Genomic DNA, 17,089 nt, shown 5'->3' with positions numbered 1-17,089 from the left:
GAATCTCTATCTCTTTGTTGAAATGATCTTTTGCTTCCTGCAGGTGCTCTTTCAGCTAATTGGTATTATCATTCATTGCCTGCATTTGCTCTCTTATCTCATCCTTTGCTTCGCAAATCATCTTAAACATGTATAATCTGAAGTCCTTTTCTGACATTTCTTCTAACATACTGTCATTGGATTCTATTAATATAGAATCTAGATTTGTTTGGAGCATTTTCTTCCCTTGTTTTTTCATGTTGTTCATGTATCTTCCCCTCTAGCAGTGCAGATCTGGGGTATTGCAGATTTCCCCCTATAGGCTTATAGTGGCCCATAGGTTTCCAAAACCCTTTCTTTAAGGGGAGATCAATATTAGCAGTGCCCAAATCAGACACTATGCAATCCTAGACCAAATAGCCCCTATGGGGACAATAACAAAATTGTCATAATAAACAAAATGAGTTCAAATGTTATCTTCGGTAAAACAGACAGGTTTGCAATAAGGTTTGCAGTTTCTAATGGAGGACAAAGAGGATGCAGAGGGATGTAGAATATGGCTGTTAATGGGATAATAAAAGAATATACAGAAGTTCTAGAAAATAGAAAGGGTTAGAGTGTAATCAAAAGAAATCGGATGTTAGCATGTAAATAAGGTAGAAAGAGACTCTGAGGGAACAGGTAAACAGAAGGAAAAGAAAGCAAGAAACGTAAAGAAATAAAAACTTAAATATTTTTTTAAAAAGGAGAAAAAAGAAAATCTACTGTATAACAGTCAAATACTAATGAAGCTTCCCAGTGTTCAGTAGCCTGATGTATGAGAGGTACCTGACAATGAGCTTCAAGCCTCCAGCAGGCGTCTCAGGATGGGATTTGCCCCACCCGAAGATCGCAGCTACAGCTTCCAGGATTATCCAAGATGGCTGCTCTGGCTTCCAAATGTGTTGGCAAATGGGGAGCTGTAGCTCAGGGGTGGACGTGGTCAGCTGGAGGTCCTGGAGACAGGATGCAGTTGGTCCGGCAATGGTCCTGGAGGTCGGGTGTGTTTGGTGTGGTTGTGGGATCCAGGAGGCCGGGTGCAATCAGTTGGTCTGGGTTCCCGGTGATAGGGCACAGTCAGTTGGTCTGGGGGTCCTGGCGGCAGGGAGCAGTCAGTTGATGTGAGGGCCCCAGAGGCAGGGAGTGATCGGTCGGGCTGAGGGATGCTGGAGACGGGACTCGGTCAGTCCTGCCAGGGGTCCTACAGGGCCTGGCTGTTGTCTCAAAATGGCGGTAGCCACGTGTAATCAAACCTGCAGGTACTGTAACAGTGAACTTACAGGCAGCAGCAGGCAGCTGGTTCTCCACTGGCAGTCTGCGGTCAGTCTGCTGGCAGCTGTCGAATGATTGGGAGGTGAACCTCAAGTGTTGGGTGATGGATAGGGGTAAGGCAGGCGATGGACAGGCGAGAGGCAGGCAAATGCCAGATGATAGACGCCTGACAGTGAGCAATCTGCTCTTAAAAAAGGCTTCGATATGCTGGCGGATTGCAGGTGATCACAGCAGACAAATGGGGTAAAGAGCAGCGGATTGATAAGCCTGGTTCAAAGTTTTGAAATACTGGTATTCAGAAGTCTTTGGGAGGTCTAGGGATATGGCTTAGTGGCAGAGCACTTGCATAGCATGCACAGGCCCTAGGTTTCATCCCCAACACTGCCTCCCAAAAAGAATACAATGTGTTTGGGAGTATACAGTGAGCTCCATATTAACAGTATATTCAGTTGCTTTAAATATGCCAGTATGACAGCTATACTGGTTCACTTCTAATGGAAAATGTTTAAAATAGCAGTACCTCTAGCCTTTGCAGTTCCATAGCTAAACATTTATAATTCACCTGGTCATTTAAATGTTTTTGTGTGTTTTTTAAAACTGACATGCCAGTGTAAAATTTTCCCTAATTTAAATGTTTTGCCTCTTTTAAATTAATTAAGTTATTACATTTTGAGCATTTGTAAATGTGCCACAATTCAAGGGAGATCTGATAGCACTAGTCCAGCATTTGATTGTTTCTCCAAGACAAGTCAAGGATAAAAGGGAATTGAGAAGGTATGTCATCCTCCATTGCCACAGATGTCCTTCTTTTTTTTTATATGTATATATTTTTTAGTTGTTGATGGACCTTTATTTTTTAAATTTATTTATACGTGGTGCTCAAAATGAAATCCAGAGCCTCACGCATGCTAGGCAAGTGCTCTACCACTGAGCCACAACCCCAGCCTAAGATGTCCTTCTTATAGTACCTGTGGAGTCCACTGGAGGACCAGTTCAGTTTTGGTCCAGTTCTAGATTCCATAAGTGAAGCAACAGAGGAATCAGGAGAGCAATAGTGCTCTTCAAACCAGTGGCAATCAATGGAAATCCTGTAAATACTGTAGAAGGAAGGCAGTTATGATAAAGAAAGGCTCAAGACCTTCCTGAGAAGGAAGAGTGATGAAAAAGCAGGACTAGTTACATAATATGCAGGACCCAGTACAAAATGAAGATGTGGACCTCTTGTTGAAATGTGCTTTTCCTTTCTTCCATGGTCTACAACTTGTTATGATGTTTTCTATTTGCTACTTAATTCTTTTATAAGGAAAATTAAAATTTTTAAATTAGCATGCAAAAAAAAAGAAATATGAAAGATGACTCCAATCATATCAAAAGGATTGAGGAGCAAACTTGACTTAAGACAAGATATTCTGACAATTGATAAGACAATGAGTAGAGTACATTAAAATCTATCATTTATGTTTCAATACTGCACTTATCTGAATAAAATAATTCCTTTGAAAGATAGTTGTGAAACAACTCATTATCATCAAATCTGGTAAATAAAGAGAAACAATCAAGGTTTTCATTTTTTTTGTTTTGTTTTGTTTTTCTGGATTGGGGATTGAACCACTGAGTTCTACCACTGAGCCACATTCCTGGCTCTTTTATTTTTTTTTCTTTTGAGATAGGGTCTAAGTTACAGGGACTGGCCTAAAATTTGCAATCCTCCTGCTCAGCCTCCGGAGTAGCTGTCAAGATTTGTTCTTCTGTAGAAACTGCATCTCTTGCTGGGCACAGTGGCACAAGCCTGTAATCCCAGAGGCTTGGGAGAGTGAGGCAGGAGGATCGCAAGTTCAAAGCCAGTATCAGCAATTTAGCGAGGCTTAAAGCAGCTTAGCAAGACCCTGTCTCTAAATTTCTAAATAAAATTTAAAAAGGTCTGGGGGTATGACTCAGTGGTTGAGTGCCCCTAGATTGGATCCCAGTACCAAAAAAAAAAAAAAGAAAGAAAGAAAGAAAAGAAAAAGAACCTCTATTTCAGAAAAACCAAATTACTGATATTATTTTTACATAAATTCCTCTATATAAATATTTCAGCTGGGCTGGAGTTGTGGCTCAGTGGTAGAGCACTTGACTGGCATGTGTGAGGCCCTGGGTTCAGTATTCAACACCACATATAAATAAAAAAAATAAAAGATTCATTGACAACTAAAAATTTTTTTTTAAATAAAAATAAAAAATTTCAGCTAATAAATTATTATTAAATAAACTATTACAAGTGATAGTGGAGAATGAAACTTACCCAAAGAGGTCTGGTCTGCCCTGGAAGATGATATCTCTCTCTCTCTCTCTCTCTCTCTCTCTCTCTTCAGCTCTTTTCAGTACTGGAATTGAGTTCAGGAATATTCTACCATTGAGCTATATTCCCAGCTCTTTTTATTTTTTAAATATTTTAGAAAAAATTTTAGTTGTTGATGGACCTTTATTTTATTCATTTATTTATATGTGGTGTTGAGACTTGAACCCAGTGCCTTAACACATATGAGGCAAGTGCTCTACCACTGAGCCACAACCCAAGCACTCTTTTATTTGAGACTATCTCACTAAATTGCTGAGGTTGACCTAGAACTTGCAATCCTCCTGCCTCAGCCTATCCAGTTACTGGGATTACATGCAGGTGTGGTGGTGCCTGGCTAGAAGAAGATTTCTGAATCTATCAGATACTGAATCTTTGCTTGCCTGAGGCTTTGGCCACTGGAAAGTCTAAAAATAAAATTTGTGATGGGGCTTAGACCTTACCATATCAACTCTAACCTCTGGGAAAATGCAAATGAAGGTGTTAGCTCTACCTGCACAAATGGCAGTATGTAATTGATCACCAATAGCAACTCTGAACACCAAAAGTTTGATGAGTTCTCCTTTTTGGCAACACTTTGGGACATACTGCCATATATTCTGGCTAGGATAGGATAGGTAGTGCCACCAAGGTCTCTACAGGAAGAGGATACCAGCATCACTACATTTGAACCCTTTCCAAACTTTACAACATGAATCTCTTCCCTTGGTTAATTTTAACCTGTATCCTCTCTCTGTAATAAACCGTGAGTATAACTGCTTACAGTGAGTTCTGTGCCTCCTTCAGTAAATTACTGAACCCAAGGGGATTTAAGGGAACCCCAAATTTGCAGTAGGTGTCCGGGTGAAGAAAATTCTTATGGGGAGTTTCAATTTGACTTACTCCTTGCAAAAGTGTATTTGACTAATAAGAGACCAGCTAGTAAGAGACTGGCTAGTAAGAAATGCAGACAGCTCTAAAAATTTCAAATGCTTCTTTTATGATGGGATTACATCCCAATAAACCCACTGTAAGAGGAAAATGCATTGAATACACCTAACCTCCCAAACGTCCTGGCTTAGCCACACAGCATACTACACGGTGTTGGTTGTTTTGCCCTCAGATCACAGGGCTGACTAGGAGCTACAGATCATGTCATTGCCTAGCATAAAGAGAGGATCATAATACATATTGCTAGTCAGTGTTACTCACCATCACTGTGACAAAATACCCAAGATAAATAAACTTAAAGGAGAAAAGGTTAATTTTGCTCAGTTTCAGAGGTTACAGTCCATGGACTATTGGTCCTATCGCTTTGGGTCTGTGGTAACACAGTACATCATGGCAGAAGCACATGGCAGAGGAGGTCTGTTTACTCTGTGGTGGTCAAGAGGCAAAGATAGAAAGAAAAGGGACCAGGGTCCCAATAGCCTTTTCAAGGGCACACTCCCAATGACCTAACTTCTTCCCACTAGGCCCCACCACATAAAGGTTCCACCATCTCCTCAAAACTCTACAGCCTGGGGATCAAGTCTTCAATACAAAGACCTTTGTGGGACATTCAAGATCCAAATTATAGCACTGGGGAAAGATCAAAATTCGAAGTATAGGGCTGGACTTGTGGCTCAGTATTAGAGCACTTTGTAAAATAAAAGATCCATTGGCAACTAAAAAAATTTTTTTAAACAAAGTGTAATTTCTATGGATGTGTATCATTTTCACACCATTGTAAAGCTGAAAAACAGGAAAGCAAAACTTCTTAAGTTGGGGATCATTTGTATAGGAACAATAGACATTAAGAGCGGATACTCTTTTTCTTTTCTTTTTCTTTTGGTACCAGGGATTAAACCCAGGGGTGTTTAACCACTGAGCAATATCTCCAGACCTTTTTTATGTTTTATTGAGACAGGGTCTTGCTAAGTTGCTGAAACTGGCTTTAAACTTGTGGTCCTCTTGCCTCAGCCTCCTGAATTGCTGGGATTACAGGCCCGCATCACCACGCCCAGTCAAGAGTGGACACTTTTTAGGAGGACTGAGGTAGAGTGTCCAAGGAAGGCAACCCACTGACAGGAAGAAGAGTCAACTCTTGTTAGATAGGGCATGGTGATAACTCACAGACTGGCAGAGAACTAATTGTGGTGCTGCAAGAGTAAAATCTTCCAGAAATCCACCCACAGGCCTTACAAGAAACCTTGTGTTGTGCCAGTGGGACTTCCGAAAACCCAGCATCAGGAACTTCTTGGATATTCACTCTGTAGTGTGCCTGGGAAAGTTAATGGGGAAGAATCTCACCAGAAGCATTCTATTACAAAATTGCTTGAAGGGATGGATTCTGAAGGAAGCTACTGGCTGCCTGATACTACTGGCTAACCCTCATCTGCAGAAGCTTGCTCCTATACAAACTACAAGCACTGATGGGGGCTGGTAAACAAGCAACTGCACTAGGAAGCAAAACCTTGTTTCATCTTTTCTTACTTTTGTGTGTGTGTGTGATTCTGGGGATTGAACCCAGGGCTTTGTGCAAGAGAGGCAAGCACTGTACCAACTGTGCTATATCCCCATCCCAAAACTTTGCTTTTTGAAACTTTTTTCCCTCTCTTTCTTCCCTTTCCCCCTCTGGACAAAAAACATTGCACAGCAAAGGGAAATATCACTTTCACACAGTTGACCAAAAGGGTGAATTTGGAGCCAAGAGGCAATAAATTGATACCAATACAAGTGGTATTCAACCTGGTCCATCCTTTATAAACCTTTCCATCAAGGTTTTTTTTTTTTTTTTTTTTTTTTTCAGTGCTGGGGATCAAACCCAGGGCCTTGTGCTTGCAAGGCAAGCACTCTACTGATTGAGCAATCTCCCCTGCCCTCTCCATCAACATTTTAACTAGTGGTTTTAGCACTTATTGATGCTAACCTGCCCATGTCATTGCCAGGATCCTTTATTTATTTATTTGTGCGGTACTGGGAATCGAACTCAGGGCCTTGTGCTTTCGAGGCAAGCACTCTACCAGCTGAGCTATCTCCCCAGCCCAGGATCCTTTATTTTGATAGGGATTACCATAATTTTAATTTTCCTCAAATTAACTGACTCTTATTGTGGTTTATTTATATAGACATAATTATTTAAATGATCCAATATGTATACTAATGTTTTTATTTACCATGGCTTCCTGAATTCTTACTCTTTGTTCTTCTTAAAAATTCCTAAGTATTGAAATACAATCTCCTTAGCTCCATATCCATGGATTCAACCAACCCAGGCAGAAAATATTCAGGGGAAAAAAATGGCATCTGTACTAAATTTGTACAGACATTTGTTGTGTCATTATTTGCTATAATAACATAGTACATGACTATGGGTATAGTATTTACATTGTATCAAGTGTTATACGTCATCTATAGAAAATTTAAAGTATATGAGAGGATGTGGAAAATGCAAATACTATGCCACTTTATATAAGGGACTTGAGCATCTGTGAATTTTGATACCCAAAGAGGGTCCTGGAATCATAGATACCGAGGGACAAATGAATCTCATTTCTTTCAGTGAGGGCCTTTGAAAGAGGTAAATCCCTCAGATCTGCTTGTCATAAAAAGTGTTCATTTGCTTCCCCTCTTGAAAGTGTCACTTAACTATGAATAAAATTCAAAGTCAACCATTGTTTTCCTTCTGCACATTAAACACACTACTGAATTATATCCAGCTATGTATTGTATCTGATAATTTTATACCTAATTTAACTTTTTTGTATAAACACTTAAATTTTCTCTTTAAAAATTTTGCTGTTTAAAAATTTTTCTCAGACTGGGGATGAGAGCCCTGGTCTAGCATATTCAAAGACCTGGGCTTGATCCCCAGCACTGAAAAAAATTATTTGACTTAGATATTCTTCTATTTGGCCATGATTGTTTAGGTGAGGATTTGTTTTTAATTACTCTGTTCAGACCTAAATGTGATTATTTATTCTGGTGATGCATTTCTTTTTTTAAACTGAGGAAAAATTTTTACTCTCCTTTTCAATTTGCCTAACTCCAATTCTAATTTTTCCTTCTGGAACTCTTTCTTTGAAATTTGTTCTAATTAGTTATACCTGACACTAGAATGCATTTGAAATTTGTATATAAATGAAGTATAACTTCTCATTCTTCTGGTTGTAGATGATGTAGCATCACACCGGCCATGTAGTCATGTATGCATACAGGGTAATAATGTCCGACTCATTCCACTATCTTTCCTACCCTCTTATTCCCTCCCCTCCCTTCATTTCCCTCTGCCTAATTCAGAGTACCTCTATTCCTCCCTAGCCCCCTGCCCCTTACTGTGAATTAACATCAGGATATCAGAGGAAACATTTGGCGTTTGGTTTTGGAATTGACTTATTTCACTTAGCATGATATTCTCTGGCTCCATCCATTTACTGGCACATATCATAAAGTCATTGTGTATATATACCACATTTTCTTTTCTATTTGTTCTAATCCGTTGTACATGACAGTGGAATGCATTTTGACACACTGTACAAAAATGGAGCATAACTTCTCATTCCTCTGACTGTACATGGTGCTGAGTCGCACCAGTAGTGTAATCATACATGTATTAGGGTAATAATGTCTGTGTCATTCCACTGTCCTTCCCATTCTCACTGCCCCATCCCTCCTGTCACTCCCCTTTGCATAATCCAAAATTCCTTCATTCTTTCCTACCCACCCACCACTATGCATCAGCCTCCACTTATCAGAAAATGCCTTTGGGTTTTTTGAGATTGGCTTATTTCACTTAGCATGATATTCTCCAGCTCCATTTATTTACCTGCAAATGCCATAATTTCACTCTTCTTTAGGGCCGAGTAATATTCCACTGTGTATATGTATCACATTTTCTTTATCCCTTCATCTGTTGAAGGGCAGTTCCATAGTTTAGCTATTGTGAGTTAAGGTACTATAAACACTGATGTGGCTGTGTTACTGTATGCTGATTTTAAGTCCTTTGGGTATACACCAAGGAGTGGGATAATTAGGTCAAATGATGATTCCATTCCATGTTTTCTAAGGAGTCTCCATACTGCTTTCCATAGTGGTTGTACCAATTTGCAGTCCCACCAACTATGTATAAAAGTACCTTTCTCCCCACATCCTCACCAACATTATGGTTGCTTGTATTCTTGATCCTTGCCATTGAGACTGGAGTGAGATGAAATCTTAAGAGTAGTTTTGATTTGCATTTCTCTAATTGCTAGAGATGTTGAAAATTTTTTCATGTTTGTTGATTGATTGTATTTCTTCTTCTGTGAAATGTCTGTTCAGTTCCTTAGCCCATTTATCAGTTGGGTTATTTGGGTTTTTTTGGTGGTAAGTTTTTTGAGTTCTTTATATATCCTGGAGATTAATGCTCTATCTGAGGTGGGAGGCTCTCTTCACATTATTGATTATTTCCTTTGCTGAGAAGAAGCTTTTTAGTTTGAATCCATCCCATTTATTGATTTTTGATTTTGCTTCTTGTGCTTCAGGAGTCTTGTTAAGGAAATCAGTTCCTAAGTCGACAAGGTGAATATTTGGGCCTACTTTTTCTACTATTAGGCACAGGATCTCTGTTCTAGTGCCTAAGTCTTTGACCCACTTTGAGTTGAGTTTTGTGCAGGGTCAGAGAAGTGGGGGGGGGGGTTAATTTCACCTTCTGGAACTCTTAATACACATATCTTTTTTTTTTCTCCAGTACTGAGCTCCATTTCCAGCCCTTTTTTTTTTTTTAGTTGTAGTTGGACACAATACCTTTATTTTATTTATTTTTATGTGGTGCTGAGGATTAAACCCAGTGCCTCATACAGGCTAGGCAAGTTCTGTACCACTGAGCCATTTTCACCCCTTAGGTAAATTTTATGTTGAGACAGGTTTTCACTAAGTTGCCCAGGCTGGTTTGAACTTGCCATCTTCTGCCTCAACTTCCTGAGTCACTGGGATTACAGATATGTGCCACTCTGTCTGACTAAATAGATATATCTTTAAATGCTCCATCTGTCTTAACCATCTTTGAAATTTTTAAATTTTGGCCTGGATATGTAACTCTGTGGTAGAGTATGTAATTAACATGCATGAGGCCTTGCGTTTGATTGCCAGCACCACAAAAAAAATTTTAATCTTTAGTGTAATATTTTAATATTATATCATGGAAGTTTTAATCACAGAGGCACAGAGATTAGTGTAATGAATCTCTCTACTCACTACCCTGATTCTAAACTTATCACAATTTGTCTAGTCTTGCTGTATCCATACTTAGGTTTTTTTCCTTTTTATCTCTGAAGAATTTTTAAATAAATCTGATTTTAGTATCTGAAATAGAGATATATCAGAATGTATCTCTAAAAAATAATAACTTTTTCCTACACATCTATATTAGTCTCACACATAATAGAATTAAAAAATAATTCCTTCATATTATGAAATACCCCCATGCTTTTTTTCTTTTTTTTTTTTTCATTTGCTTTGTGGGATCTATAAGGGTCACAGTCTGGTCATTGTATACCTAAGTTCTTTTTAGTCCATTCCTATTTAATATCTGTGTGTGTTTATATATATATATATATATATATATATATATATATATATATATATATCTCACTCATTTCTCTTGTGGGTGAGAGAAAGGGTTCCTGTTAGAGAGATGGACTGGCTGACAAATAAAAGCTATGAAATTTATATATCAGAAAATAAGGCAAAAAGGCAAGCCATCCAGAAGGGTCTGGCTCTAACAAAGGAAGGAGCCCGTGCTTGCTTTATTTATAGCAGTACAGATCAAAAGGGATCCATAGAAGCTTCTTTGAGAAAAACAGGATAGGGTGGGAGTAAGCAGGTTGTTTGACCCTAGTGGATCACTCCCATCTCCAGTGCTTGTCTTGAACCTTGAGTGGTGAGCTAGAACAGGGTACCATGTGACTCAGGCATTCTGGAACAGTGGATATCTCTGACTGTGAGCTCCTAACACCAGGTTTCCCTGTCTCATGACTTTAACTTTGCCCGGTTCTTAAACCATTCATAGATGGCTTCCTACATAAAAAGTTTTTGTTTGTTTGTTTGTTTGTTTGTTTTTTGGTACTGGGGATTGAATGAGCCTAGAGGCACTTTACCACTGAGCCACATCCCAGCCCTTTTTAAAATTTTGAGGCAGGGTTTCACTAAGTTTCTGAGGGCCTGGCTAAATTGCTGAGGCTGGCATTGAACTTTCTATCCTCTTGCTTCAGCCTCCAAATTGCTTAGATTACAGGCATATGCCAACATACCTGGAGAAAGGGTTTATTTAGCTCATGGTTTTGGAGAGTCAAAGTCCCAGATTGAGGGTAGACATTGTTTTTACCTCTGGTGAGGTTGTTGAGTGGTGGCACATGGTGGTGGAAGCACGTGAAGGAGTAAGCAGTCACATCCCAAATAGGCGCAGAGAAAAAAGGGCAGACAGGGGCAAGGCTTCTCCTTTCATAACAACCCTCTCCCCAAAACTATTTTTTGGGCAATGACCTAAGGAGCTTGCATTAGGACCTGCCTTCCAAAGGTTCTGCCATTTCCAATAGTGTCACCCTCCAATCAAAATGTGCCTTTGGGGAACACTAACCATAGCAACCCATAACAGTCACCACTGGAAATAATTGAGGCAACAACTCCTGACCCTAAAAATTGGCAAGAAAAAATAATTTATCTTGCCAGGTATACTGGTACATGCCTATAATTCAAGGTACTCAGGAGAATCCCAAGTTCAAGGTCAGCCTAAGCAACATAGACTCTGTCACAAAAATAAAATATAAAGGGCCAGAGATGTAGCTCAGTGGTAAAGTGCTCACCTAGCACATGTGAGGTCCTGGGTTCAGTCCCTATTACCATTAAAAGAAAACTGAATTTATCTTTCTATTTTTAATTATGTTTAAGAGTGACCAAATAACCCTCCCTAGCTAATAATATGGGTACATAAGTGTGTATTTTTTTATTTGTTAATTATGTAATTATCTACACATCTGAAAAACTCAATTGTTACTCTGATTTTGCCTCATCTTGGTTTTTAACCTACTTAATCTATAAGGAGAGTGTGTTAAAACCTTCAAACAAAACTGTTGGGTGGGCTGGGTATGGTGGTGTGTGCTCATAATCCCAGCAGCTCAGGAGGTTGAGGCAGGAAGATCGCAGGTTCAAATCCAGCCTTAGCAATTTAGCAAGGCCCTAAGCAACTTGGCGAGAATCTGTCTCAAAATAAATAAATAAATAAATAAATAAATAAATAAATAAATAAATAAATAAATAAAAAGGGCTGAGGATGTGCCTCAGGGATTCAATTCATGGTTAAAAAACAAAAACAATAACAACAACAAGGGCTGGGGATGTAGCTCAGTTGGTAGAGTGCTTGCAAGGCCCTGGGTTCAATCCCCAGCACCACTAAATAAATAAATAAATAAATAAATAACAACAACAAAAACCTGTTGGTTGATTTACCTAGTGTTTTTACCTTATTTCTTTTGCTGTATAGTTCTACAATAATGTTGTGTGAGTTTCCTAGAGTTGCTGTAGAAAACTATAACAGACTTGGTGGCTTACATTTATTTTCTCATAATTCTGAAAGCCAGAATCAAATAATCAACAGGGCCATGCTCCTTCCAGAGGCTCTAGGTGAAAATCATTTCTTGTGTCTTCCAATTTCTGGTAGCTTCAGACATTCCTTGACTTGTGGCAGCATCTTTCTACTCTGCTTTTGTCTTCACACGGCCTTCTCCTTTGTGTTTTCTCTTACAAGGACATTTGTCTTAAGATCCACCCTAATACAAGATGACCTCATCTCAAGATCCTTAATTATATCTGCAAACACATTTTTTTCCACCTAAAAGATCTCTTTCACAGGTCTGGGTGAATATATTTGAGGAGGGCACCCTTCAACTCAGTGTAAGTGGCATATGTTAGGTACATATATGTGATGAGAATCTAATCTTCTTGCTAGTTGATTGTAATACGCCTTTCACAGTCCTTTATTTTATACATACACATTACCATATATAAATATATGTGTATGTCTATAAGCATAGGTGTGCACATATGTATATAAATATGTAATGCCAAGGGCAGAGGATGTGGAAGTTGTTAACTAGGAGTTGCATTGTTTGTGGGGAATTTAAAGACTGATAAAATATACTAAGAGTTTGTGAACTTTAATTATCATTGTTAGAAAAATTTTAAACAATGTCAGTGGTAAAATATGTGTCCCTGCCACCAAATACCTTTGATTGTTCTAGGTTCTAAACAATTATTGCAGCTATTATTGAGTTTTTAAAAAAAATTTTTTTAGTTGTAGATGAGCACAATACCTTTATTGATTGATTGATTGATTGATGTGGTGCCAAGGATCCAACCTAGTGCCTCACACATGCTAGGCAAGTGCTCTACCACAGAGCCACAATCCCAGCACCATTTTATCAAGTTTTAATAATAATCTTGTTAGAAGCCTTGAACCATTAAATTTGGAAGGCTCAGAAAGATCATCTAGTGCACCCCATGGGGTTATAGAGTTGGAGACAGAGGGCCATAGAAGGGAAAATTATACAGCAGGTTGGGGCAAAACCAGGCATTTCACTGCCAATACCAGGGTAAGGGAGTCCTATTAAACATGGGTCATCATCTTACATCTGGCTCCGTAACCAGCAATCACCCTTGGGGGTCACCAAGAGGGAAGAACACTTCTCCTTGAGTCTATTCCTTCGGCTGACAACTCGCCTCCCACACAATTTGGACCCAATTCAAGCATGTAGGGGCTCACCTTGGGAAAAGCTACAGAGCATCACCTCTTTCTGATGCTTCCTTCCTACCCCAAAGGACTGGGGACTGCTAATTACCTCTGTGCCCTCTAGGGGTCTTAGCCCAGGGCTGACACTTTGCAATCCAGACAAACACTAAATAAAGCAATATGTATTTGCCAAATAATAACAATAATAATCTTGTTAACTTCACATTAACATGGTTTATTATTTATCATTTAATTAACATTATATTTTTCATAGAAATTAATTTGGGAAACTCCCTAGCTGGTAATAAAATGAAGGTGCAGACCACCTGACTCCAAAGATCGTGTGCTGTTGGTCACAGTGCTACTCTGCTTCATATTAGCTGGAGTCCTTAATTATCAAAAGATTCATAACAAATAACGTGTCCTATTGTTATTTAACACTGACACAAATATTTCCAATTTGAACTTTCCAACACTCTGTATTAGTCTATTATAAAATAGAAAGTGAGACTGAGAAACAATAAGAGACTACAGCAGATTGACAACACAGATCAAATAGAATGCAATGCAAACCGTCTCTGGAAAGCAAAATGTAGTTCAAATACATATTGTTTCTTATAAATCTTTTTTTTTTTTTTTCAATTTTTTTAGTTGTAGGTGGACACGTTTTTATGTGGTGCCAAGGATCAAACCCAGCACCTCACACATGCTAGGTGAACACTCTATGCTGAGCCATAACCCCAGTTCTCTACATGTGGTTTCTTTAGTTTGCTCTTATGGTCAGTTCAGGTGCCAGGGTAGAAAATAGTTTTATATGATATTAAATTTATTTATTTAACTTTTGTGGTACTGGGGATGGAACCCAGGGGTGCTCTACCACTGAGCTACATCCCCAATTCTTTATATTTTGAAAAAGGATCTCACTAAGTTGCCCAGGCTGGCCTTGAACTTGCAATCCTCCTGCCTCAGTCTCCCAAATCACTGGGATTACAGGCATGGGCCACCATGTCCAGCTAATGTGTGCTCTTGTTCTTGCCCGTTCTTGTTCTCAAGTAGCTGTGACACAGTCACAAAACTCTCACCAGATATAGCAGTTGGATCTTGGACTTCAGAGCCTCCAAAACTATTACCCAAATAAACTTCTATAGTTTATAACTCACCATCTGAATCTGTAGTATTCTGTTATATCAGCAAAAAAACTAAGGCAACTGCCTGAAAGGGCAGTATACTGAGGTGACAGTTGTCATTGAGAAATGACAACTCTCATTATCAGAGAAAACAAATATTATCAATTTTTAATCTTTGAACAGAGAACTGAGACAAAAATAGGACTTCAGAAAACACATAATTTGTGGCTACTAAGCCTAAGATTTAAAATCTCTGGCACACTTCATGGAGTTTTTCTCTATAAACTCATTGTGCATCTGGCTTTGTACTTACAATTGCTTAATAGAAAAGGATGGTTATAATCTACAGCACTCATTAAAATGTTGCCATTTACACACGTTTAATACATACACACGTTTAATACATTCTTTTCAACCATTAATTGAAGACAAAAAAATGTTGATATTCTCCCAAGAACGTCCATGAAATACAGCATCAAGCAGTATACGAAGGCTTACCCAGTACCCTTGTTCATTAATCCATGAACAAGCATGTCTTAGGTAGTTTGTGTCTGATTGACATTGAATAAATCTGAGTCTTTATCACACCTTAGAAGAGAAAATAAGAGGGGAAACAATGTGGTTTTTTTAAAAAATTACATTTCCAGACATTACACAGTAACTTGGCGTTTCACCAAATTCAATCCAACCTAACACCATAAATCGTAGTCCCACCAAGAACCGCTGGGGCGAAAAATCATCACTTTCATCTTTAAGTGGAGTCTTGGAAATCAACAATATGACGTGCATTGAAGATGTCAGGAGTAGACGAGGAACATTAAATCCTAGTAAACCCGGCCCCTGGGTCCCTCCGCAGGGGTCTCAGTGGGCGGAGAAGCGATGGAGAGGGTGGTTGAGTACGGCTTCCATCAATTCTTGAGGATCAGGAGATCGTGGAGGTGGGGGAGGGTCAACGCACGGGGGGCTGCGCCGGCGGCGGTGATGCAGAAAGACGCCCCAGAACAGCTTGGTCCCGGCGAGCAGAAGCCCCGCTCCGGGGAGCCCTCCATCTTGGCTGATGGAACTGGGCAGCGGCATCTGGGTCTCCCCCTGGTCACGCTGCCCGCCACTGCCCCGCGGACTCCCACTACGAAAGCAGGAGTCGCTTCCTCTGCGGAACCAGAGCCCAGTCGGGGCTGCTCGGGGACAAGTTTCCCAGTCCCATGGAGTTTGGTTCTGAATGGTTCCCAAGTTCCCCCAGCAGTTCCAACAAAATGGAGGACGTCCTCTCCTCCTGCTGCAGCCATGACGGGAGGTGGGGGGACTGTTCCCCACCGGGGCGAGGCGAGGGTGGCGGCGCCTCCACAGCCCTCAGAGGGCCCAGGTACCCACTTCGGCCGCGGCCCCGAATGCCCCCTCATCCTCGCTTTAGTCCTCCCCGGCCTGTCCCCTCGCAGGGGCCTTCCAGGGACTGGACAGGGTGGACGTCGGGGCATCCAGGCCGCGTCTCTCCTCGAGCGGAGTTGCTGAGAGCCGAGGCGACGGCCCGGGTTTGGCGGGTAAGATGACTCGGGCTCCTGATCCCAGCGGGCCGGAGGTGGGGCGGGGCGGAGTTGGGGGTGGAGGGCTGGAGCAGTTAAGAGAAGCAACACCCGGGGAGCCGCGGAAGACCAGCAGTGAGGGAGTGGAACTGAGGGCAGGGGTGTGGCCCGTGACTGGCGGACAGCAGTTCGGAACTCCCTACGAGGGAGGGGCCTGAAAGAAGGCCAACGTAGCCAATGAACGGGCCCGAGGCGCCCTGGCCCGTGCTGGCCCGCCTCTGACCACAGCCAATGAGAGTGCGGAGGGCGGGTCCTTTGGGGGTTCTGTCGCATCGCCGTCTCCACCTTCTCCTTACCAGCAATAAAGCCGGGACTGGACTCAGCGAAGTACGTGTTGCCTAAGGACGTGGGCCCGGGGAGGGGAGATTTCGTTCCTCAGAGCCGCATCCAGAACCGAGTGAGGCTTATCCCCGCTTTGAGGGCCGCAGAGAGTGGGGGTGGCTAGGAGCAGCGCAGCCTCCTGAGGAAGAGGCGGAGGCAACTGGGGAGGCGGGGATGGGTGAGGGCAGCCTCCAGAGCGTCCCTCGGATTCGGGCTTGATACCCCTTGGTGCGGCCGCCGTAGAGCTGCGGCGTCGGGGCCTCGGTGGCTGTTTGGGGCTGCGCTTATGTCACAGGCGCCTTCATGTGCTCCCCGAGGGCTGCGAGAGTGTGGGCACAGCCGGGCGAGCCGGGTGAGGCTGCAACCAAGGGCTGGGGTCGCAGGGGGCGGCCGGGAAGTTGCTGGATAAGTTCCTTTATTTTCTGCGAGGGCACCCCGGCCGGCTCTCCTGCTCTCGAGGCTGCGCTCCCACTCTGTTGTTGGGAGCCTACGTACCCAGGTTTTTTGGGACTAGGATTGTTGCTTGTGCCCCACCGGTTCCCCTCCTTAGCTTCTCTCTTTGCCGGCGCTGCGAGGCTTCTAGTTTCACTTGGGCAGTTCCTAATGGCGGACCTGGAGCCAGTCGCCAACCGCTCGCAGACAAACCTCAGGTCCAGGGCCACTACTTGCCACAAATACTGCTCAACGGTGTCGTGAACCTTCCCCCGCA

The 17,089-nt window shown here is 41.5% G+C and overlaps 1 protein-coding gene across 11 annotated transcripts in view; it reads left to right on the top strand.

Moving 5' to 3' along the window:
* The first annotated feature begins 16,334 nt into the window (after positions 1-16,334).
* Positions 16,335-17,089, top strand: part of ZMYM5 (zinc finger MYM-type containing 5) — a 59,458-nt gene continuing 58,703 nt past the window's right edge. For 6 of the 11 annotated variants that reach the window (XR_013763661.1, XM_079138854.1, XM_079138848.1 and 3 more), the window contains exon 1: positions 16,356-16,456. The gene's annotated coding sequence lies outside the window, so the exon portion shown is untranslated. Of the gene's footprint in view, positions 16,457-16,511; positions 16,531-16,553; positions 16,733-17,089 lie in introns of those variants that run through there. The other 5 variants (XM_079138855.1, XM_079138851.1, XM_079138852.1 and 2 more) reach the window with 4 other exon arrangements.

This window comes from Sciurus vulgaris, assembly GCF_902686455.1.
Source record: "Sciurus vulgaris genome assembly, chromosome: 4".
Lineage (NCBI taxonomy): Eukaryota > Metazoa > Chordata > Mammalia > Rodentia > Sciuridae > Sciurus > Sciurus vulgaris.
Note: the sequence above shows the minus strand (reverse complement) of the source record. Positions and strands in the feature narration are given on the sequence as shown.